The following is a 16,405-nucleotide window of genomic DNA, read 5'->3' as shown; positions in this document are numbered from 1 at the left end:
GGGGAATATTCAAAGAAATATAAAGATATTCAATTGATATGGCAATGCGCATTAATAAATTGGGATACAACAATTTTGGGTTAAATATATATATATATATATATATAAATATAAAACTTCATATGTGGAATGTTTGAGTTGAACAGATCTGTGAATGTCAGAGTGAAGGTGACAGATGAGTAAATCAGCAGCTGCTAAGTGTGATTGATGTGACAGAGGCCTCGTATGTTTGTATGTTTGAAAAAAAAAAAATGTTTCTTTATGTGAAGGTACAAAAATATATTTAATTCTGAGGAAATTATAATACATAATTAGGTATTATCTACATATATATATTTCTATATTTCTTTAATAATTATTATTTCTTGATTTAACTAATAGTGGATAAGGGCAACCACACATCAAAATGGTTTACAAAACAAATTTATATTTAGAATAATTTTCCACATGATAATATTCTTGAATAACTATAATATTATTTTTAATGGTTACCTAAATAGGTACACAATTCTCTTTAGTTAAATCTATGCTACTCATCGATATGAAATTTATGCACAATATTTCTAGAAGAATAATTATTTTTAATTTGGTTCTGATATATACATAAATTTTATAAAATAATATTTTTGGTATTAAGGGGGAAATGTGTTTTTGATCCTGATTACATAATCACTTTTGATCAATACTTATTTTCCACACATTTTAATAAAGAAGAAATAATAATAAGGTACTATGGTATAATTAAGAAGGGTATTACATGCAAAGTTGCATAATTTTATATTTTTTGTTGGTACAAGGTTATGACAAATATGAAATCATCCGGATAATGGAGATATAAGGGTATTTTTTATGGAGAATATAATTACTCTGCATTTGTCATTAAAATTTAAAGGCCTTATTTTTATTTTTATTCTTATTTTTACTCATAATTTTATTTTTCATTTTTAAAATTTTATTCTTACTTTATACTTCTTATTTTTCTATTTTTTCATTTTTTAATTCTCATTTGATTTTATTTCAGTTCAATATCTCAATTGAGAAAACACATTAATATTTAATAAAGTAATGTCTAATACAAGAGTATTGCTTCATTAAATATATATTGCTAAGGAAAAAAATGTTTACATTTTCTGAGTAAACACAACAATTCATTCATTCATTTATTCATTCATTCATTCATTCCTACATTCATATATTTATTCATTTTGGTTCAGGAGTATACATTCTTTGATATTATTGGTTTAATAAAGATATAAAAACTTGTTTTTTCAAAATACACTGACACCTATGGGTTGGAAAAGGTAATTACACCTATGACATAAAAATGTTCTATCATATGGAGAACTTGATTGATAATGAATTATTATCTATTATTGTTTATTATTCCAAATATAATTTATTTTAATATTTTGATAATAATTAGATGGATATTACTGATTGCTATGGTACGCTGTGATATTATAGGTTAGGAAAAACTGCCAGATTTGGTATCAGATTAGGGAATGAAGACTTCAATCAAGACATCGCAATTATGAATTCTATCTTAATAAAGACTTTAAATTTTTATAAATCAAAGAGATTCTCAAAAGTTACAAGAAGAAGCAACTGATATCCGGACGTCTCAGAAGGTAACAGGTGTGAATGCTGAGTGTTATAATAGACTGTGTCCATTACATACAATACAATTCACACCACTGATCACCAAGACGGCAGAGGACGATGATCCTATATGTACTGTGTTGTGTTCAAGTTTCATCACGTTCCACTGGTTTCTTATCACCTGCAACGCTTCAATGAAAGCTGGTGAACAGGTAATACCTGGCATATGTGTCATGTATATAAAGGACTGAGTACTGGTTATGGTGCTATATAAAGCAGGAAAGTTTCAAGTTAACCCTTGCTTTACTGACCAAAGACGTCACATCTGTTCCAAAAGTGACACGAGACCAGTGCGGACACACGGAAGATTCCAAAGACGATCCAACGTAAGTCCAGGTGACACTGCACAGATATTAAAGCTACATTTCATCCATGGACTTTGTTTTCTTATCAACTGACACACATGATCTTTCTAATAAAGAGTACAGTTTATGGACTGAACAATAATGAACACAATTGTGGACTGTACAATATCTACATGCTGTAATTTATTTCAAAGGAGTTTTCATCTAAAGACTGTGTTATAAAAGAACCAAGAAGAAGACGAGACGACGACCCGATGACATCAGATGATGACGATTGAACCCGAGATTGCTTCAATTTAGATATAGGGAAGTATAATTATACATATTAAATGAATATTAGTCGCGGCTTACCATAACATGAATTCACATCATTATAAAACAATAATCCGATATTGATACTATTATTACTATTTTTATTATTATGGAAATTTAATGATATTGCCAAGGAAGAAGGAAAGAAAAAATGATTGATGAATGTATCTTCTTTTGAGAAATTTCAGTTAAAGTCCTTTTATTCTCAAAAAAGGAGGAAATGTTATATGGTTAATTATGGAAATTCATTTGGAATGTTAATCGATAATCATTTTTCTGAGTTCTATGCCTCAGCCATCGTGTCTAGTTGACATGCGCTAGTTGTGTGTGTATTTTTGGTTCACTACCATATGTAGAACAGGTGTGCCATACGACTGGCTATAAAAGCCCATGGTACAGAAAGGGGGGGCTCTCTTGCTCTGCCCATCCCACAAGACACAGAATCTTCATGCTGAGAAGCAGATGACATGTAGGCCTGGACACATGCTGGACAAAGACATGATTTACCAGCCAGGATCCAAGGAAAGATGAGTGAATCTCAACAATTAAGCTAATTATGGACAAATGGACAATTACTTTATAACTAATTATTGTATGTACCTGCTGCAATCTGATTCTTTTTAATGGACAATCCAAGAATAAATAGATACATTTTTTTATAAGAATATCATGATATTGATACTTTGAGAAGTCTTCAGTAGAAAAAAATAATACAGGATTAGTATTATTTTACATTCTCCCATCCAAGTACTAACCAGGCCCAAACATGCTTAGCTTCCGAGATCAGATGAGATCGGGCGTGTTCAGGGTGGTGTGGCCATAGGCAGAAACTAGCCTCTCACTTGCTGCTTTTCTACTTTGACATCTGGCTGTCGGCTGCCCTTTCCAGTGCTCAGCAAGACCAGGTCCTTTTGTGCTTTCCCTTCTCTTCAGTTTTCTTGCTGGCTTCCTTAAAAGGTCTTGTAGACACAACGCCCCACTCAGAGCCGCTGAGCTCACTGATCGGCTGCAGCGCTGTCGACGGAACGTCAGCTTCACGGCCAATGCCACAGGCCGGGAGCAGAGGCGAGACTCACCGGTAGACCCGGGAAGGGTGATTAGAGTGCTGTTAGTTGCTTTCTAATAGCCTGCAGCCGGGGATTAACTTTTAATGAAAGGGAACAATCCCTTTGACTGTCTGCAGCGCGCCACACCTAGGAAGCGCACTCTCACAAACAAGCCAGCATGCACACGTGCTCGCACGTGACAACACCCCCTATCTGCCCCTACAACCTCTCCGTCACCATGCATCAGACTCTCCTGCCTGTTTTATGATTTCAGGGCCCTATCAGGAATCACCACCCCTCCCCTCCCCAATTCCTTCCGCACCTTCCTTGCCTTCCTTGCACTGAGGTTAGCTCTTTGGCAGCCGTCTGGCTTCGTTACACAAGCTTCTTTGCAGAGATACATGTTACTTCTGCTGGCCCTCGCTAGGCGGCCGGCATCCAAAACCTTCCCTGGGCACCTGCTGAAAGCCTGGCCCCTTCACGGCCCCGGGTGCTTTTAACGCCATCATTTCCCCACGGCGAGCTGCGGAGTCAATAAGCACTCCTAGCCGTGGCAAGGAGCTAGGTGTCAGGCCTGCGTGAAGGCGGCGGGGTAGCGTACTTTGCTGCCAACTGGCTCAGAGGCCTTGGAGCTTCCATCATCTAAGTTACTTAAGGTCGGTGTCCGGCAAGGCGCCGTTCCATGCTAGCCGAGCTGGGCAGTAGGTAAAAACGTCATCAAAATGATCTACAGCACCCGGTGTTGCCAGGAGGTCTCCCATCCAAGTACTGTCTGAGCCCAGCCCTGCTTTGCTTCCAAGATCAGACAACATCAGGCGTATCCAAGGTGGTATGGCCAGTAGACACTGCTTGATCCATCGCCCGGCCAGCCTTTCTCAGGATCGCTTGGTGGCGAGCAATCTGGCCGTGACAGGGCGGGCCCCGAAGGGTCCATGCAAAGGCTGTGCTGTCCCTACAGGTGTGGTTTGTTTAGCAGTGATTCACCCGCCGCATCAGGTGTCTTCAAAAATGGCTCGGCGCAGGGTCTCCTGCAGGCTAAACCCTTCATCACGGTAATGTGACAGAAAGAGCAAGCTGGACCCATAACTTGGGGGCGTAGCGAGACGTCCAGGGGTGAATGAAGGAAGAGGGTGAGATGGTTGCCAGTGACTTTGAGCTGCTCTTCAGGGGGGAGGGTCGTGTTGCCTGCAAAGGTCTTCTGCTTGGGGTTACCGGTGGTTGCCTCCAGCCACGCGGGAGACGCTGGTCCTGGTGAAAAGGAGCCTAGTATTAAAAGTAAAGAAGCAACAATGCCGGAGGCCCACGGTGATCAGAAGGATCCTGGTATTTTGCAGAGATGAAATAGCGCAAGAGAGAAAGCAAATGAAAAAAAGAAAAGAGAATGAATGTGTGCACTTGTGAAAGGGAATGGAAAAAAGGCATAGAAGAGAGTGCCCCCTGCTGGTGGAAGGAAGGAAAAAGCAAAAGCCTACAGCACCTGGTATTCCCAGGAGGTCTCCCATCCAAGTAATAACCAGGCCCGACCCTGTTAAGCTTCTGAAATCAGACAAGATTGGGTGTGTTCAGGGTGGTGTGGCCGTAGGCAGAGACAAGCCTCTCACTTGCTGCTTTTCTACTTTGAAGTCTGGCTGCCGGCTGCCCTTTCCAGTGCTCAGCAAGACCAGGTCCTTTTGTGCTTTCCCTTCTCTTCAACTTTTTTGCTGGCTTCCTTAAAAGGTCTTGTAGACACAACACCCCAGTCAGAGCCGCTGAGCTCACTGATCGGCTGCAGCGCTGTCGACGGAACGTCAGCTTCACGGCCAATGCCACAGGCCGGGAGCAGAGGCGAGACTCACCGGTAGACCCGGGTAGTGTGAGTAGAGCGCGGTTAGTTGCTTTATAATAGCCTGCAGCCGGGGATTAAGTTTTAATGAAAGGGAACAATCCCTTTGACTGTCTGCAGCGCGCCACACCTAGGAAGCGCACTCTCACACACAAGCCCGCATGCACACGTGCTCGCACGTGACAACACCCCCTATCTGCCCCTACAACCTCTCCGTCACCATGCGTCAGACTCTCCTGCCTGTTTTATGATTTTAGGGCCCTAGCAGGAATCACCCCCCCCCCTCCCCAATTCCTTCCGCACCTTCCTTGCACTGAGGTTAGCTCTTTGTCAGCCGTCTGGCTTGGTTACACAAGCTTCTTTGCAGAGAAACATGTTACTTCTGCTGGACCTCGCTAGGCGGCCGTCATCCAAAACCTTCCCTGGGCACCTGCTGAAAGCCTGGCCCCTTCACGGCCCCGGGTGCTTTTAACGCCATCATTTCCACACGGCGAGCTGCGGAGTCAATAAGCACTCCTAGCCGTGGCAAGGAGCTCGGTGTCAGGCCTGCGTGGTAGCGTACTTAGCTGCCAACTGGCTCAGAGGCCTTGGGGCTTCCATCATCTAAGTTACTTAAGGTCGGTGTCCGGCAGGGCGCCGTTCCATGCTAACCGAGCTGGGCAGTAGGGCAAAACGTCATCAAAATGGTATACAGCACCCGGTGTTCCCAGGAGCTCTCCCATCCAAGTACTAACCAGGTCCTGACCCTGCTTAGTTACCAAGATCAGGCAAGATCGGGCGTGTTCAGGGTGGTGTGGCCGTAGGCAGAGACAAGCTTCTCACTTGCTGCTTTTCTACTTTGACGTCTGGCTGCCCACTGCCCTTTCCAGTGCTCAGCAAGACAAGGTCCTTTTATGCTTTCCCTTCTCTTCAATTTTTTTGCTGGCTTCCTTAAAAGGTCTTGTAGACACAACGCCCCACTCAGAGCCGCTGAGCTCACTGATTGGCTGCAGCGCTGTCGACGGAACGTCAGCTTCACGGCCAATGCCACAGGCCGGGAGCAGAGGCGAGACTCACCTGTAGACGCGGGTAGTGTGAGTAGAGCGCGGTTAGTTGCTTTATAATAGCCTGCAGCCGGGGATTAAGTTTTAATGAAAGGGAACAATCCCTTTGACTGTCTGCAGCGCGCCACACCTAGGAAGCGCACTCTCACACACAAGCCAGCATGCACACGTGCTCGCTCGTGACAACACACCCTATCTGCCTCTACAACCTCTCCGTCACCATGAGTCAGACTCTCCTGCCTGTTTTATGATTTCAGGGCCCTAGCAGGAATCACCCCCCCTTCCCCAATTCCTTCCGCACCTTCCTTGCCTTCCTTGCACTGAGGTTAGCTCTTTGTCAGCCGTCTGGCTTGGTTACACAAGCTTCTTTGTAGAGAAACATGTTACTTCTGCTGGCCCTCGCTAGGCGGCCGGCAACCAAAACCTTCCCCTGGCACCTGCTGAAAGCCTGGCCCCTTCACGGCCCCGGGTGCTTTTAACGCCATCATTTCCACACAGCGAGCTGCGTAGTCAATAAGCACTCCTAGCCGTGGCAAGGACCTCGGTGTCAGGACTGCGTGAAGGCGGCGGGGTAGCGTACTTAGCTGCCAACTGGCTCAGAGGCCTTGGGGCTTCCATCATCTAAGTTACTTAAGGTCGGTGTCCGGCAGAGCGCCGTTCCATGCTAGCCGAGCTGGGCAGTAGGGCAAAACTTCATCAAAATGGTCTACAGCACCCGGTGTTCCCAGTAGGTCTCCCATCCAAGTACTGTCCGAGCCCAGCCCTGCTTTGCTTTACAAGATCAGACAAGATCGGGCGCATCCAAGGTGGTATGGCCAGTAGCCGCTGCTTGATCCATCGTCCGGCCAGCCTTTCTCAGGATCGCTTGGTGGCGAGCAATCTGGCCGTGATGGGGCGGGCTCCGAAGGGTCCATGCAAAGGCTGTGCCGTCCCTACAGGTGTGGTTTGTTTAGCAGTGATTCACCCGCCGCATCAGGTGTCTTCAAAAATGTCTCGGCGCAGGGTCTCCTGCAGGCTAAACCCTTCATCGCGGTAATGTGACAGAAAGAGCAAGCTGGACCCGTAATTTGGGCGCGCAGCGAGACGTCCAGGGGTGAATGAAGGAAGAGGGTGAGATGGTTGCCAGTGACTTTGAGCTGTTCTTCAGGGGGGAGGGTCGTGTTGCCTGCAAAGGTCTTCTGCTTGGGGTTACCGGTGGTTGCCTCCAGCCACGCGGGAGACGCTAGTCCTGGTGAAAAGGAGCCTAGTATTAAAAGTAAAGAAGCAACAATGCTGGAGGCCCACGGTGATCAGAAGGATGCTGGTATTTTGCAGAGATGAAATAGCGCAAGAGAGAAAGCAAATGAAAAAAAGAAAAGAGAATGAATGTGTGCACTTGTGAAAGGGAATGGAAAAAAGGCATAGAAGAGAGTGCCCCCTGCTGGTGGAAGGAAGGAAAAAGCAAAAGCCTACAGCACCTAGTATTCCCAAGTGGTCTCCCATCCAAGTACTAAACAGGCCTGACCCTGCTTAGCTTCTGAGATCAGACAAGATCGGGTGTGTTCAGGGTGGTGTGGCCGTAGGCAGAGACAAGCCTCTCACTTGCTGCTTTTCTACTTTGACGTCTGGCTGCCTGCTGCCCTTTCCAGTGTTCAGCAAGACCAGGTTCTTTTGTGCTTTCCCTTCTCTTCAACTTTTTTGCTGGCTTCCTTAAAAGGTCTTGTAGACACAACGCCCCACTCAGAGCCGCTGAGCTCACTGATCGGCTGCAGCGCTGTCGACGGAACGTCAGCTTCACGGCCAATGCCACAGGTCGGGAGCAGAGGCGAGACTCACCGGTAGACCCGGGTAGGGTGAGTAGAGCGCGGTTAGTTGCTTTCTAATAGCCTGCAGCCGGGGATTAACTTTTAATGAAAGGGAACAATCCCTTTGACTGTCTGCAGCGCGCCACACCTAGGAAGCGCACTCTCACACACAAGCCAGCATGCACACGTGCTCGCACGTGACAACACCACCTATCTGCCCCTACAACCTCTCCGTCACCATGCGTCAGACTCTCCTGCCTGTTTTATGATTTCAGGGCCCTAGCAGGAATCACCCCCCCCTCCCCAATTCCTTCCACACCTTTCTTGCCTTCCTTGAACTGAGGTTAGCTCTTTGTCAGCCGTCTGGCTTGGTTACACAAGCTTCTTTGCAGAGAAACATGTTACTTCTGCTGGCCCTTGCTAGGCGGCCGGCATCCAAAGCCTTCCCTGGGCACCTGCTGAAAGCCTGGCCCCTTCAAGGCACCGGGTGCTTTTAACGCCATCATTTCCACACGGCGAGCTGCGGAGTCAATAAGCACTCCTAGCCGTGGCAAGGAGCTCAGTGTCAGGCCTGCGTGAAGGCGGCTGGGTAGCATACTTAGCTGCCAACTGGCTCAGAGGCCTTGGGGCTTCCAGCATCTAAGTTACTTAAGGTCGGTGTCCGGTAAGACGCCGTTCCATGCTAGCCGAGCTGGGCAGTAGGGCAAAACGTCATCAAAATGGTCTACAGCACCCGGTGTTCCCAGGAGGTATCCCATCCAAGAACTGTCCGAGCCCAGCCATGCTTTGCTTCCGAGATCAGACGAGATCAGGCGTATCCAAGGTGGTATGGCCAGTAGACGCTGCTTGATCCATCACCCGGCCAGCCTTTGTCAGGATCGCTTGGTGGCGACCAATCTGGCCGTGACGGGGCGGGCTCCGAAGGGTCCATGCAAAGGCTGTGCCGTCCCTAGAGGTGTGGTTTATTTAGCAGTGATTCACCCGCCGCATCAGGTGTCTTCAAAAATGGCTCGGTGCAGGGTCTCCTGCAGGCTAAACCCTTCATCGCGGTAATGTGACAGAAAGAGCAAGCTGGACCTGTAACTTGGGGGCTGAGCGAGACGTCCAGGGGTGAATGAAGGAAGAGGGTGAGATGGTTGCCTGTGACTTTGAGCTGCTCTTCAGGGGGGAGGGTCGTGTTGCCTGCAAAGGCCTTCTGCTTGGGGTTACCGGTGGTTGCCTCCAGCCACCCGGGAGACGCTGGTCCTGGTGAAAAGGAGGCTAGTATTAAAAGTAAAGAAGCAACAATGCTGGAGGCCCACGGTGATCAGAAGGATGCTGGTATTTTGCAGAGATGAAATAGCGCAAGAGAGAAAGCAAATGAAAAAAAGAAAAGAGAATGAATGTGTGCACTTGTGAAAGGGAATGGAAAAAGGTATAGAAGAGAGTGCCCCCTGCTGGTGGAAGGAAGGAAAGAGCAAAAGCCTACAGCACCTGGCATTCCCAGGCGGTCTCTGTTAAATGGTTAATTATGGAAATTAATTTGGAATGTTAATCGATAATCATTTTTCTGAGTTCTATGCCTCAGCCATCGTGTCTAGTTGACATGCGCTATTTGTGTGTGTATTTTTGGTTCACTACCATATGTAGAACAGGTGTCCATACGACTGGCTATAAAAGCCCATGGTACAGAAAGGGGGGGCTCTCTTGCTCTGCCCACCCCACAAGACACAGAATCTTCATGCTGAGAAGCAGATGACATGTAGGCCTGGACACATGCTGGACAAAGACATGATTTACCAGCCAGGATCCAAGGAAAGATGGGTGAATCTCAACAATTAAGCTAATTATGGACAAATGGACAATTACTTTATAACTAATTATTGTATGTACCTGCTGCAATCTGATTCTTTTTAATGGACAATCCAAGCATAAATAGATACATTTTTTTATAAGAATATCGTGATATTGATACTTTGAGAAGTCCTCAGTAGAAAAAAATAATACAGGAAGAGTATTATTTTACAATGGTGAGCCAGCCAGTCCTGTTTTTTTGTTTTTTAAATTAAGTAAGTGAATTTCTTCCGTGAACAAGGGGGGAGTCCTGACGAGCTGAACAGCTGTTGTTCACGTGTCAGTAAATTCACTAGTTTGTCACGAGAAGCAGAAAGGACCTACAGACTGAGGAAAGACAGGAAGCAGAGGTACTAACAAGGAACAGAATCACACAGGAAAAGAATCAGACGAACTGAAGACAGGACGTGCTGATAAAGAGAAGCCAAGGAATCTTAAGGTAAGCAAAATATGGATATAATTTCTTCTTTTGCTAAACAAAGTAATATTAATTTCAAAGGTAATGTAGGAGATGACATAGAAGTTTTGTGGCTCAGTTTATACAAAGAATGTGAATTGCAGAATTTACAGTTAACTTCTAAATTGGTAAATAGAGACAAACAGAAATTGAGAAATATTCTACATTTGGTAGATTTTTTTCATAGTCTTGTGTTAGAGATTTCTAAGCAGGAAAATAGTGTAGAAGTGTCAGACGGTGATACTGATTCTGACTGTAATGTGGAAAATGAACAAGAAGTAAGACACGTGTCTGTAACTGAAGGTGACCTTGGGTCTGACCAAGAGACGGACATACAGAAAACTGACATGGGAGGAGACATGACTGACATACGAGAAACCGACATACTAGGTGATGTGGGAGGAGACGTGAGTGACGTAGGAGGAACGGACGTACAAGAGCCACTAAAAATATCAGAGAGTTCTGGAATTACCCAGGCTCAACTCCAAATTAAAATGAGGAAAAATTTGCTGAAATTATACAAAATCATGCCAAAATATGATGTCAAAATCCATGCCTGTAGAAATTCAGAGACATTTGAGAGCTTCTCTGATAAGTTTGATTTATCCAATGAGGAGAGGAATCAATTATTTAAAATATGGATTCCTGTGACATTGTCCAGACGTTTACATTTAATGCCCTGTGAAAATGACTCTCCTAATGGATGGGAAAATGATTCGGACAGATTAAGATATTTGATTTATTGTGTCACAAAGGATTTTCCCAACATAGAAGATCTGCAGAAACTAAGGACTGGTAGAAAGGAATGTACATATACATGCATGTCCATATTTGAACGGTTGTACAAAGCTCTCATCAAAAATGAAAAAGTACAACATATGATAACAACTTTTGTACAAAAATTCAAATTCCTAAATTCAGTTTCCCAAGATATGGCATCACAAAAAAATTCATTATTTGAATGTACGCAGATGCTGGATTTTGTTAGAAAACATGAGAATCGTGAAAAGAAAATAAATCAAGCTAAATTTATAAAACCAGGAAAGGTAAAATCTTACCAAAAGCCAATATCAAACTCTCCTAGACTGAGTCATCCCCATAGTGAACTCTATCAAATACGCAGAAGATTTCATATATGTTATAAGCCATATCAGCCAGTGCAAAGATCCATCTCTCCACAGAATGAGTTAATTCTCAGTCAGAACTGTGATTCTCTAAAAAGGAAAATGGCTGAAACTGATGGACAGAGACAGGTGAGACGACCAACTCACTGTGACGTAATGTAATGTGGACAGAAGAACAGGCAGTTCTCTGAGGTTTTGAAGGATAGAAAAATGTCTTTCCTAAATAGGGCGTTCCTGGAGATATTTGAGAGAGACAGAAGATTTGGTTTAGGGAGTGGCTAAGGAAAAACTGTAATTATAATGTTGTATCAAAATGTAATACAATGTCTCAATATTTATTTATAATCTCATACAGTAAAATTGTAGTTACATAGTTTCTAATAGTTCATATATATATATATATATATATATATATACACTTGTCTAAGTAGAGATTGCGTATAATTGTATTTATATATACGTTTATAAAATATATATATATATACTAATTAATAAATTAGAACTTCATATATATAAATTTAAGTAGCAATATTTTGAATTACATTAGAACCAACCAATATATGTATAAGATATTTAAATAATTCTGTTTCTGTATGAATTTGATATTTAATTTTATTTTCTTATATTTCCTTAGAGTTTTCATTCCAAAGCAGGATTTGATCAAAGAACTCTAAAATTGATTTATTTCCTTATTCACACAGGAAGTGAAAAAATTGCATGATTTTATGTGTATAACATTTTAAAATAATAACAATATATCTAGTTGAACTATAATATATATGTAATACTTATTAATTCTTTTGTGTTGCTAATATTTTCTGTGCATGAAGTGCTCGTGCAAATTAAAGTAGCTTTACAGCATGACGTGTGACAGCTGCGGCCTTTGAACTTTGAGCTAATAGTATAGGATCCCATTCATTCTATTTTCAACTGATGTAACTTAAGACCGGGCAGCCAGTGAAAAAAGAATCTAAGACAAGAGTTTTTTCAAGTGTCTGAAATTCCAGAGACTTACTCTCATATTATATAATATGTACTTGGGGAATATTAAAAGAAATATAAAGATATTCAATTGATATGGCAATGCGCATTAATAAATTGGGATACAACAATTTTGGGTAAAATATATATATATATATCTAAAACTTCATATGTGGAATGTTTGAGTTGAACAGATCTGTGAATGTCAGAGTGAAGGTGACAGATGAGTAAATCAGCAGCTGCTAAGTGTGATTGATGTGACAGAGGCTTCGTATGTTTGTATGTTTGAAAAAAAAAAATGTTTCTTTATGTGAAGGTACAAAAATATATTTAATTCTGAGGAAATTATAATACATAATTAGGTATTATCTACATATGTATATTTCTATATTTCTTTAATAATTATTATTTATTGATTTAACTAATAGTGGATAAGGGCAACCACACATCAAAATGGTTTACAAAGCAAATTTATATTTAGAATAATTTTCCACATGATAATATTCTTGAATAACTATAATATTATTTTTAATGGTTACCTAAATAGGTACACACCTCTCTTTAGTCAAATCTATGCTACTCATCGATATGAAATTTATGCACAATATTTCTAGAAGAATAATTATTTTTAATTTGGTTCTGATATATACATAAATTTTATAAAATAATATTTTTGGTATTAAGGGGGAAAATGTGTTTTTGATCCTGATTACATAATCACTTTTGATCAATACTTATTTTCCACACATTTTAATAAAGAAGAAATAATAATAAGGTACTATGGTATAATTAAGAAGGGTATTACATGCAAAGTTGCATAATTTAATATTTTTTGGTGGTACAAGGTTATGACAAATATGAAATCATCCAGATAATGGAGATATAAGGGTATTTTTTATGGAGAATATAATTACTCTGCATTTGTCATTAAAATTTAAAGGCCTTATTTTTATTTTTATTCTTATTTTTACTCTTAATTTTATTTTTCATTTTTAAAATTTTATTCTTACTTTATACTTCTTATTTTTCTATTTTTTCATTTTTTAATTCTCATTTGATTTTATTTGAGTTCAATATCTCAATTGAGAAAACACATTAATATTTAATAAAGTAATGTCTAATACAAGAGTATTGCTTCATTAAATATATATTGCTAAGGAAAAAAATGTTTACATTTTCTGAGTAAACACAACAATTCATTCATTCATTTATTCATTCATTCATTCATTCATACATTCATATATTTATTCATTTTGGTTCAGGAGTATACATTCTTTGATATTATTGGTTTAATAAAGATATAAAAACTTGTTTTTTCAAAATACACTGACACCTATGGGTTGGAAAAGGTAATTACACCTATGACATAAAAATGTTCTATCATATGGAGAACTTGATTGATAATGAATTATTATCTATTATTGTTTATTATTCCAAACATAATTTATTTTAATATTTTGATAATAATTAGATGGATATTACTGATTGCTATGGTACGCTGTGATATTATAGGTTAGGAAAAACTGCCAGATTTGGTATCAGATTAGGGAATGAAGACTTCAATCAAGACATCGCAATTATGAATTCTATCTTAATAAAGACTTTAAATTTTTATAAATCAAAGAGATTCTCAAAAGTTACAAGAAGAAGCAACTGATATCCGGACGTCTCAGAAGGTAACAGGTGTGAATGCTGAGTGTTATAATAGACTGTGTCCATTACATACAATACAATTCACACCACTGATCACCAGGACGGCAGAGGACGATGATCCTATATGTACTGTGTTGTGTTCAAGTTTCATCACGTTCCACTGGTTTCTTATCACCTGCAACGCTTCAATGAAAGCTGGTGAACAGGTAATACCTGGCATATGTGTCCTGTATATAAAGGACTGAGTACTGGTTATGGTGCTATATAAAGCAGAAAAGTGTCAAGTTAACCCTTGCTTTACTGACCAAAGACTTCACATCTGTTCCAAAAGTGACACGAGACCAGTGCGGACACACGGAAGATTCCAAAGACGATCCAACGTAAGTCCAGGTGACACTGCACAGATATTAAAGCTACATTTCATCCATGGACTTTGTTTTCTTATCAACTGACACACATGATCTTTCTAATAAAGAGTACAGTTTATGGACTGAACAATAATGAACACAATTATGGACTGTACAATATCTACATGCTGTAATTTATTTCAAAGGAGTTTTCATCTAAAGACTGTGTTATAAAAGAACCAAGAAGAAGACGAGACGACGACCCGATGACATCAGATGATGACGATTGAACCCGCGATTGCTTCAATTTAGATATAGGGAAGTATAATTATACATATTAAATGAATATTAGTCGCGGCTTACCATAACATGAATTCACATCATTATATAACAATAATCCGATATTGATACTATTATTACTATTATTATTATTATGGAAATTTAATGATATTGCCAAGGAAGAAGGAAAGAAAAAATGATTGATGAATGTATCTTCTTTTGAGATTTTTCAGTTAAAGTCCTTTTATTCTCAAAAAAGGGGGAAATGTTAAATGGTTAATTATGGAAATTCATTTGGAATGTTAATCGATAATCATTTTTCTGAGTTCTATGCCTCAGCCATCGTGTCTAGTTGACATGCGCTAGTTGTGTGTGAATTTTTGGTTCACTACTGATAGGAAAATTAGTATACCATATCAATTAATCCCTTTTAGTATAACCCTTTAACACTCCTATAAACCAATGTAGTAAAATATGCTGCTTAAGCAACTAAATTATAATAAGATTAATCAATAATCTCTAAGCAAAGATGTAAAGTTTACCCAAGCCACTGTAGAATTTGCAGGGGTTGCTTATCTTAGTCAAAATGCCCTTTTGAGGTCAGGTTGATCTAGGGAAAGCACATTGACCAACAAAACAGGTACATTGCATCAAGTAATTGTATAAGTACATAGGTAAGTATTTTATGTAATCGCCTGATTACTAATGATTGGATGCTAGTTGTTTATATTGTAAGATGATTGGTTATGTTATAATCTTCCTATGTCCCACCTACTATGTACAACCCACAATTTATACAATAAGAATTGTGCCCCAATACAATGGAGGCAGTTCTGTTCTAATATTGATCAGAGCTCTTGTGGCTACAATAAAACTTTCTTTAATCTGCAGAGATAGTGTGTGCACTCATCCTTTGGGAGACTGAGACGTTATTCCATATCAGTTGGTGCCGAAACCCGGGACCTCACGCCGCTACTTTGGACGGGAGAATTGCAAGCTGTATGCTGGCTGGACAGGTGGATCACTACTACAAAAGTGCGCTGCAGGTGAGAATTCCCTGTTGTTTGGGTGGTCATCCACTTTGGCCTGTCAGTAACTTCTTGTTCCTGTCCAGTAGCGTCTGAGGTATTTATTTTAGCCTTTATTTTATCCACTCTCCCAAAGGGTATATAGTAAATGTACGTAAGGTATTAGAGTTTATTTCAATGTTATAAAGTTTTACTGTCATGTAAATATTGCTGATATTTCTGGTCTGTTTCCTGAGAGAGCTGTGTAATATACTATTGTTACTATTGTTTACCTAATCAATATATCACTCACACTCACTGCCAGTTTCTCCTGTTCAGTGAACGTTTCACAAGCACAAGCTAATGAGACGGGACAGTGGTATTAATATTGCACAGCACTCTGAGCAAACATATTGGAATAACCAGATAAAAATTACAAATAGACATACGGTTATTGTCATTAATTGTTTGAACTAATAACTTAGTTTAGAAAAATAAGTTTGAAAAGTGATAAGAAACTTAGTATCATTCATATATATATATATTTACACTGAATATTGTTAACTCATAAGTTGGTCTGACGAGACCCACATTTATTTCCTGTAATAAAATAACTCCAAAGAGGAAATGGGGAATGTCCATAGCAATTGTGCTAAACCCGGCAAAACCCCACAGAAGGAAATTAAATGTGTTCAATACTCAGAAGGGAGTCCGATGATTTATATGATTGATACATATGGGCAACCAGCATTC

The 16,405-nt window shown here is 40.6% G+C and overlaps 1 non-coding gene and 4 pseudogenes across 1 annotated transcript; all 5 read right to left on the bottom strand.

Moving 5' to 3' along the window:
* Positions 1–4,787: 4,787 nt before the first annotated feature.
* Positions 4,788–4,906, bottom strand: LOC141268812 (5S ribosomal RNA; annotated as a pseudogene).
* Positions 4,907–5,829: 923 nt separating this feature from the next.
* Positions 5,830–5,949, bottom strand: LOC141270271 (5S ribosomal RNA; annotated as a pseudogene).
* A 941-nt stretch (positions 5,950–6,890) lies between these two features.
* LOC141270038 (5S ribosomal RNA) lies at positions 6,891–7,011 on the bottom strand (annotated as a pseudogene).
* Positions 7,012–7,632: 621 nt separating this feature from the next.
* Positions 7,633–7,751, bottom strand: LOC141267231 (5S ribosomal RNA). Its single transcript, XR_012321241.1, has one exon. It is a non-coding gene; the product is annotated as a 5S ribosomal RNA (ribosomal RNA).
* Positions 7,752–8,692: 941 nt separating this feature from the next.
* LOC141268336 (5S ribosomal RNA) lies at positions 8,693–8,812 on the bottom strand (annotated as a pseudogene).
* Between the last annotated feature and the right edge of the window lie 7,593 nt (positions 8,813–16,405).

This window comes from Phyllobates terribilis, unplaced genomic scaffold, assembly GCF_046119375.1.
Source record: "Phyllobates terribilis strain yellow unplaced genomic scaffold, ASM4611937v1 Scaffold_4__5_contigs__length_816908805, whole genome shotgun sequence".
In the NCBI taxonomy this organism is placed as follows: Eukaryota; Metazoa; Chordata; class Amphibia; order Anura; family Dendrobatidae; genus Phyllobates; species Phyllobates terribilis.
This window is presented reverse-complemented; position numbering and strand designations above follow the sequence as displayed.